Below are 8,200 nucleotides of genomic sequence, written 5' to 3'. Positions count from 1 at the left end.
TGACGAATCTGGAAATTTAGCTACTGTCATGAAACGGGCATCAAACCATCGATCCAAATAAATTGGATGACCAGATGAAAACACACGCTTGTTTGTTCCTTGAACAGTAAGTAACAGTTTGCGGGGGGGGGGGGGGGGGGGGAGGAAGGTGTGCGGCTTGAATGATTTACAAGTGAGATTGTTTCTTGTTGTTTTTTTGAGCATGAGAGAGGAATAGGGACTACCTCAAAGTGCTCTTAAGTCTGTTATGAGCTATACTACGCAAATCTGCTAGGACAGTGTGTTGTTAGCTGGCCAAAGAGTCAAGAGGAAATTGGAAAACAGAATTGATATTAGTGACTGTTTGGACTAAAGTGATTTTCCCCCCATTTAAACACTGCCACAGCGATTGGCTAAGAAATCAATTTATCAACCAACACTTCAATGTTGTGCTATGTACTTTTGAGGATTAATTAAGAGTAATTAATGGTAAGCGCTTTCTGCTTACCTCCCAAATTTTCAGCAAACTGTTTCCTTTTGAGACATTTGTCTCTTGAAAAAAAGCGATGGTCATTCTGTTTATTATTTTACATGTATTTTCCACATCCAAGAGTACTCTCACTGGTATATAGGTCATTAAATACAAAATATTATTGAGAACTATTAAAAATGGAGAACAAGAAACTGAAGGGAGACAGTTTTGGAAAAAAAATATGAAAGAATGAGCATTGAAGTGTGATGAGTTACTCAGTCCTAAAAATATAAATGACCTTGAATGATTTTCATAATCTATTTTGTTATAGCAATCAGTACAGAGGACTTTTGAAACAATACTTTCAAGGACCAGAGGACATGGCAGAAAAAAAAAATCATCAGTTGTTCAAGAAGCACACCTATTGTTTTTTTTTTTTTTTCATGAAGAACTTGGAAGCTTTATTGTCTGGTAAAGAGTTGAGAAAAGCAATGTTGCAGTCTAACTGTAAGCGAGCTGATAGCAAGCTGGAATTTCTTCAAGATGGTGTAGCCTTATCCAATCACCCTCTCTTTGCTATTGATCGAAACACAGTGGAACTTATTCTGTATAGTGATCAAATAGAACTGTGTAATGCTGTGGGCACTAGAGGAAAGAAACACAAGCTTTTATTGTTTTACTACTTGGTAAGTAATTTACCCAAGAAATATTGCAGTGTTCTTGATACCATCAATCTTTTTGCAGTGGTGAAGTCTGAGGATATTGCTACCGATGGGTTTGTCATCATTCTTGAATCCTTCCTGAATGACTTGAAGCAACTCAGTGTGCCAGATGGGTATCCAATCGATTTGAAGGATGGTGAGACAATATGTATAAGAGCATCTTTGGTGGCATATGTAGCAGATAATCCAGCTGCTCACCAAGCCATTAGTTTGAAGGAATCAATGTGGTGCACTCAGAAAGTGCAAATTTTGTAATGCTGATTATTTTGCCAGACAAAATGGATTCAGAGGGGAAGATTTTGAGGCGTGAACACTCAAGAAGCATTTAGAGCAATGTAGTGTGATCAGTGGAGCCACTCAGACCCTTAAGGACCACTACAGAACCAGTTACAGTATTAACAGGAAAAGTATCCTCACCGAGGTTCTACACTTCGATATGTTTAAACAAAGTCCTCCAGATGTTATGCATGTTCTCTTAGAGGGAGTTCTACCCTAACATTACAAGCTCTTATAAAACATTATATTGACACTAAAGTAACCAATCTTGCCACGATAAACGGTGCCAATCAAAGTTTCCCATATAGTTACATGGAAATAACTGACAAGCCCAACTATATACGTGAAAAAGATCTCAGTGGTTACACAACTCTGAATCAAGGTGCAGCAAAATGTTATTTACTCTTTCCCATTTTTTCGTTTGTTGAAATTGCCAATTAATCCAATGTACTCTTATCACAGATTTGCTTTCTAACCTCAAAGGACTCTTGGATTCCATGATCAAAAAATATTTTTATTGTGATGCAAATTAATGTCTCATGTTCACTGATGTGCCAAAATCATCAAACATTCATTGGCTGCTCCTTGGTACACAACTTCCACAATAATTAACAATAATTACATTGTTATCTACACTTAAAGAACTTTGTTAGTTATGAACATAAGTTACTTCCCTAACCTACATTACTGGTTGCCTTTGTTAGAAAACCTTGGAACAGTCAAGCTCAGTTGCCTCAAACACTGTCAGAGACTTTTTGTGGACAACATTTTTAGTAGAAATTTCATGCCTTAGACAAACAAATTCAACTCCTAAATAATCTTTCATTTTTCATGATTGTTGTTGCTGTTTTTTTTCAGTTTTTTGCTCTGTTTTCGTGACTAATTGCTGTAATTTGTTTTGCTGTTTTTATTCTTACAAAATATTTTTGTAAGAGTTCCAATACTTGTGGATCATCCACACGCTTTGCAAACATTTGGCATGCAGACAAGACAGAGGTAGTCAATGTGCCCTTTGAGAAAAAACACCTTTTAAATGACATCTTCAATTTACTTTATTTGAAACTCTGATTTGAAAATATTTGTCAACAAGACTTGTTGGTAGTGAGAAGTACCAACCAAGTTTCCTTTCATAACTTAATTTCTTAAATGTCCCAATCACTGGATCTCTCAAAAAATATTACATCTTTTTATTTTTGGTGCAAAATACAAGTCCTCCTTTATATAAAAATGAAAATTGCAAGTCACACTTCAATAATAACAGCTCTAAAGTTTACTTGTTGTTCTTCTCTGTCTGTCAGCTATCAACAAAATTGTTTTATACTTCGGACAGTGCATAACTATTTGTGGACCAGAGTTCCAACGCACCTCTGTAATCGCATATATTTACTTCTGTCTCTTGTACAAATGTTTTTCCTTTGTAAGACGCACTCTACTCTGTTGTCACTACTGCTTTAAGTTCAGTGGAAACGACTGACTGAGGAATCGAGATGGCGGTGTTGGAACATGTTGCTGAACGCTTGCTAAGATCAAGCTTTGTAGATTTAGGTACTGGTACACTGGGATCATCTATGTATCTCTTATACTTCCTAATGTGGTATCCTTCTTTTATAAATATGAGGGTAAAAGACGATTTGTAGTCGCATTCAAAACTGTGATTAGCTTGTATTTCACCTTTGCTATGAACACAACTCAAGTGAGTTTCGAGTCTTTGTTTCCTCGACAACTTTCGGCCACAAATCGTGCATTTGTAATACGATCGATTCTTGTCGATTATTTCTACATAGAGTGAGCTCACATCATTATCACCAAGGTATCCATCGTCTAGAAGTAGAGAACCGGTCGGAGAAAGTTGTGCGCTTCTCCTAACACTATAATCGCCAAGCCAGCGGATTCACTTTGCTAGCCAATGACAAGTCCTAAAAGATCCACGTGATCATGCCCGTGATCGGAAACAAAGAAGACTCCATTTGGCGCTCATCTTTGAATGTACTTTTCATCGGTTGATCGCTTTTCTCAACTGTTTTGCTTAATATAACATTTCTAAAGATAGGTTTTATTGTAGTTCAATGGGAAAACGAGAACAGCGTGAGTGTTGTAAAAGAAATGAAAGTCGTTGGCGCCGTGGAGTTAAAAGAAGGGACAACAGTTGACATATTGACTGGTACAAACAAGGGTCGAGTGGCCATCTGTAAAGCTACGATTTTGAAAGTTTGTGGTGAGTAAAAATTGCGATATTCGTTACGTGATCAAAATCTTATAAAAGAATAGATGTAGCGGGTTGAATTAAGCTTACATAACGCTCGGCGCAAATGAAACTAGAATAATTATGAGAATCGAATCGGTCACTTGCATGCCGCAGTTTCTTAAGCTTATGCTTTACAATGAAATAAACCTATCAGTAAGGTTTCAAGATCCCTTAAGTCACGTTTGGGAACATTCAAGATTCATAATAGGAACTGTTATTAAACAAACCTTATTACATAAAGAAGCCCTCCTTGGTAAAAACAAAATAATGTATTCAGCCCTTTTTTAGTAAAATCTATGAGAGAGATGTACTAACTCCAATATAAAAGTCACTCAATATAACAGAGATTTCTCAATTTGAGAATCCAATGAATGCCCTTTTCCTCATAGCCATCTTAAAGGCCTGGTCTGAACTTTAAATATATATATGCATGCTCACTAGTTTTTCTAGTTTGAGCACTCTGGCATGGCTTAGATGATCCCACATATGTGAGATCACTTGAGGTGGCTAATTATAGTCTTTCCTCCATCCTAGCATCAGCACTGCACTGATGAGGCCCAGAAGGCTGAAACAGTACTGTCTGCAGTTAGTTATATTTAAATATATATATTTTTTTCAAATTCAGATGTCATGGAACCCAGATACAAAATGGTCAAGCTTCTTGTAGACAACCTCATTTAAGGCCAACTCATTATGAGCCCAGGAAAAAAATTCAAACAGCAGCTAAGTTTGCAGTTTAGGATAACTTCATTCTAATTTATTGTTACAGTTACAACAAGATTTTAATCAAAAAATCAATTTTATTTGTCTGTAATTAACCCCTTCACTCCTACGAGTGCTAGGTTTTCAAATATAATTTAAGATATTGTATTTTATGGATAAGAATCAACAGATTTTATTCACAATTTGTGTCAAACCAAATTTAATGATTGATTAGGACTATTTTATATGAATACCTGTAATTGAGGATTAATCCTTAAGAAGTTTTCAAGAAAAGAAAAATCAAATTCCATCCGAATATTACCACACATTGATGTTAATAATGAATCAAAAATATTTTACATGTAAGCCTTAATTAAGCTTCTAAATAAATTTCATTGAATACTTGAATTTTAGCTGGGTTTTTTAATTTAAAGTATTTATTTTATATCATTAGCCTCAAATTTTTGCTTAAAATTCCCAGTAATTCTTAAGTATTCCTAAAAATTCCCAAAAATTCCCAGAAATTCCTAGGAATTTTTTAGATTTACAGCTTTTCAGGGAATGTCATTGGTTCTCTGAGTTGGAATTCCTAGGAATTCCAAGTCCTGTCGGCTATAAACTTGGAATTTCTAGGAATTTCTAGGTTTTTAGAACCAGAGTTGTTATGGTTGGGAATTCCCAGTCCGAATTTACCGTGAAAATTCACACCTTTATTCCTAGGAATTCCTAGGAAAAAATTCCTCGAGAGATGGCTCGAGAAAAAACTAAAATGGAGGCGATGTTGAGATCTATTTTGGATGAAATCTTAGAATCCAAACTGACGGCCACTTGCCATCCATCTTAGACGCAAAGCTGAAGGTTTACAAGGAATCGATGACCTTCTTCAATTCATCTTTTGAAATAATGAAAGTTAAGATGGATAACCTGGAGAAACAAGCGAGGACTTAAGCCCAAGAAAACGATCGCTTGAGACGTGATTCTGCTAAAATGACCAAAGAGATCAGCGATTTACGTTCCGCCATCGATGATCAAGTTTAGCACACAAGGCGCGAATGTCTCGAAATAAGAGGAGTTCCGGTGACATCTGGAGAGGATACAAGCGAAATTGTGAAGAAAATTGGAACGTTGATTGATGTCTATATTAATGATACAGATATTTCGATCAGCCACAGAATTCCTTTCGTGCTGCATAAATTAGATTATATTGTATATAAGCGATGGTAAAGATTATTCACATTAAATCCCCTGATGAGTGGGCAACCATGAAACAGGTCTGAACTTGTAGTTTATTTGTCTTTTTCCTCCCACAATATATATATATATAAACAGTAGATGACCATTTTAAATTTTCAAGAATAATTTGTCTTAAGATTTTCTTACAGTCATACATGCTGCTAAATATTATTGAAAATACAAAGGGAAAATGTCAATTTGGTGAATTAAAGTCATGTTATCCTATGACTACCTAAAGATGACTTGATTTTAGTATTTCAGACAATGGTTGGCATTGTCAACAATACTTCTAATCACACAAATAGAGACTGTTCCTTTCTAAGAAATTCCACTCATACTTATCCAGAGCATTACAAGACAAATTTTAGTAAATCTGATTGACGTGTTCAAGTCCAGCATGAATTTCAAGTCAAATTCATCTAAAACTGGTTTGATTTGTATTGAAATAAATCCCCAACGAAAGAAAATACAAATCATACTTACTTTAAAATTTATGTACTTAAAATTTATTTAAAACAAACAATGTTAATGATTTCAAGCTTACACATGCATAAGCTGCTCCTCTGGCTGTTGGTGTTTTTTGAGCAATCCAAGATCCTACTAGCCAGATGAACAAGACTGCAAAACATGAAAATATACCTAGATGGAGTGACTCCACAATGGTATAAGACTAACATGGCATGTGGAAAGGTTTTTCCATAAATCAAAAAGTAAATGATATGAATTAAATTCACCTCATACGCATGAAGTGCCTCTAACTTGTAGTATTTTCTAAGCCATCTAAGATCCTACCAGCTAGAGGTACATGACTGAGGAACAAGAGGATATTCATGAAAAAAGTTATTCTTATGAGGTGTAAGACTAAATGGAATGCCCAACAGTAAAATTCAGAGCAAACTGTCATAAAAATTGGGCAAAGTAGATCAAATATGCAAGCTGTACCTCTTGTATTTTCTAGTAAGCCTTCAAAGATCTTACCAGCTAGAGGTACCAAATAAAATTCAAGTGAATCCAAGGAGTGTAAGACTAAGTTGTAATGCTGAAAAGTAAAATGTAGAGCAAACCATTGCAAAATTTAAGCAAAGTTGAATAAATATGCAAGCTGTAACTCTAGCCTGTAGTATTTTCTGAGCCTCTTAAGATCCTACCAGGTAGAGGTACAAGACCAAATAAAGAAATATATAAATTTATATGTATTCTTAGAAAAAGTTATTTAAAGGAATGAAAGACTAATTTGGAGTGCAGAAAATTCAAATGTGAAGCAAACCATAGTAAAAATTAGGCAAAGTCGATTAAATATGCAAGCTGTACCCTCACCCGGTAGTATTTTCTAAGCCCCTTTAGATCCTACTAGCTAGAAGTACAAGACCAAATAAAAATAAATAAATGTTAAAGTATTCTTGAAAAAATGAGTGTAAGACTAAAAAAGGAGTGTAAGACTAATTTGGAGTATAAAAAAAGTGAAATGTGAAGCTAACTGTAGTAAAACATAGGCCTATTCTACACCAATTAAGCCATGTTCTACCACGTTAACACCCATATACTCTTAGTTAACCATGTTTTACCATATTAACGGTTAACCTCCTGAGATCCTACCGGCTAGAGGTATAACTGAAGACAATTAGAACTTTATCTCGGGGATCTCTATAGCCAGTAGCACTATGACAAGGGTATTATAGTGGCAATACTATTCATAAGTTTTGTTTACCTTTGCAAGCGTAGGTCTTGGCGGCTACAGTGTTAAGCTAAAACTCTGCTTAACGAGAGACTTAAGATCGACGAGGGTGAAGGAAACAGCCATACAAAATTTAGCGAAAAAATGTACTCTTCACATGCAAAGCAAGTAATAATGTCTGGTTCAATCACGTTGCTTGATGACTGTCGGTAAATCGTAAATGGTGTTACTGGAATAGTACTGAAATTGCCGACAATGTCCGATAATCACCCGACTCGGAAACTCTTTACTAATGCTCCTCGGGCGTACCTTTAGCCGATAGGATTTAGGGACAACCCTCACAGTGACATATCTTATTTACCATCTACGCGAGTTCGCTGTTTGACATAATGAAATCTCATCTGCCATCCGTTCACACCTACGCGGACGATACACAGCTATATATATCGTTTAATCCCGTTGATAAGACCAGCGAGGCTGATGCTGTGATTGCGATTGAGAACTGTATTCGTGACGTTCGCGCTTGGATGAGAGATGATAAGTTAATGCTAAATGACAATAAAACTGAGTTCCTGATCATTGGCACGGAACGACAGTTATCAAAGGTGTCCGTTGACAAGATCAAGATCGGCCAAGCTGAGGTATCGCCTGTTTCTTCAGTGCGCAATTTGGGCACCTGGTTCGATTCTCATCTGGACATGTCGACTCATGTGACTAAGACTTGTGCTAGCGCGTTTTATTATTTGTACAATATCCGGCACATTAGCAAGTATTTGTCTCGTGAGTCCACCGTGAGGCTTGTTCACGCGTTCATCACAAGCAGGCTTGACTACTGTAATGGTTTATTGTACGGTGCTCCTGAGTATCTAATTAAGAAACTTCAAAGAGTCATGAAT

At 36.1% G+C, this 8,200-nt stretch overlaps 2 long non-coding RNA genes across 3 annotated transcripts; one reads left to right on the top strand and one right to left on the bottom strand.

The window, feature by feature from the left end:
• Window positions 1-1,867: 1,867 nt before the first annotated feature.
• Window positions 1,868-5,071, top strand: LOC149041182 (uncharacterized). The gene is made up of 2 exons (XR_016189170.1): window positions 1,868-3,664; window positions 4,320-5,071. It is a non-coding gene; the product is annotated as an uncharacterized LOC149041182 (long non-coding RNA).
• Window positions 5,072-6,173: 1,102 nt separating this feature from the next.
• Window positions 6,174-7,832, bottom strand: LOC149041181 (uncharacterized). 2 transcript variants are annotated; one of them, XR_016189175.1, is made up of 2 exons: window positions 6,572-7,832; window positions 6,174-6,438 (listed from the first exon to the last, which is right to left on the bottom strand). It is a non-coding gene; the product is annotated as an uncharacterized LOC149041181 (long non-coding RNA). The 2 variants fall into 2 exon arrangements; XR_016189176.1 differs by having other exon boundaries at window positions 6,608-7,832.
• Between the last annotated feature and the right edge of the window lie 368 nt (window positions 7,833-8,200).

The sequence above is a fragment of the Pocillopora damicornis genome, chromosome 8 (assembly GCF_964200805.1).
Source record: "Pocillopora damicornis chromosome 8, jaPocDami1.2, whole genome shotgun sequence".
Taxonomy (NCBI): Eukaryota; Metazoa; Cnidaria; class Anthozoa; order Scleractinia; family Pocilloporidae; genus Pocillopora; species Pocillopora damicornis.
Note: the sequence above shows the minus strand (reverse complement) of the source record. Positions and strands in the feature narration are given on the sequence as shown.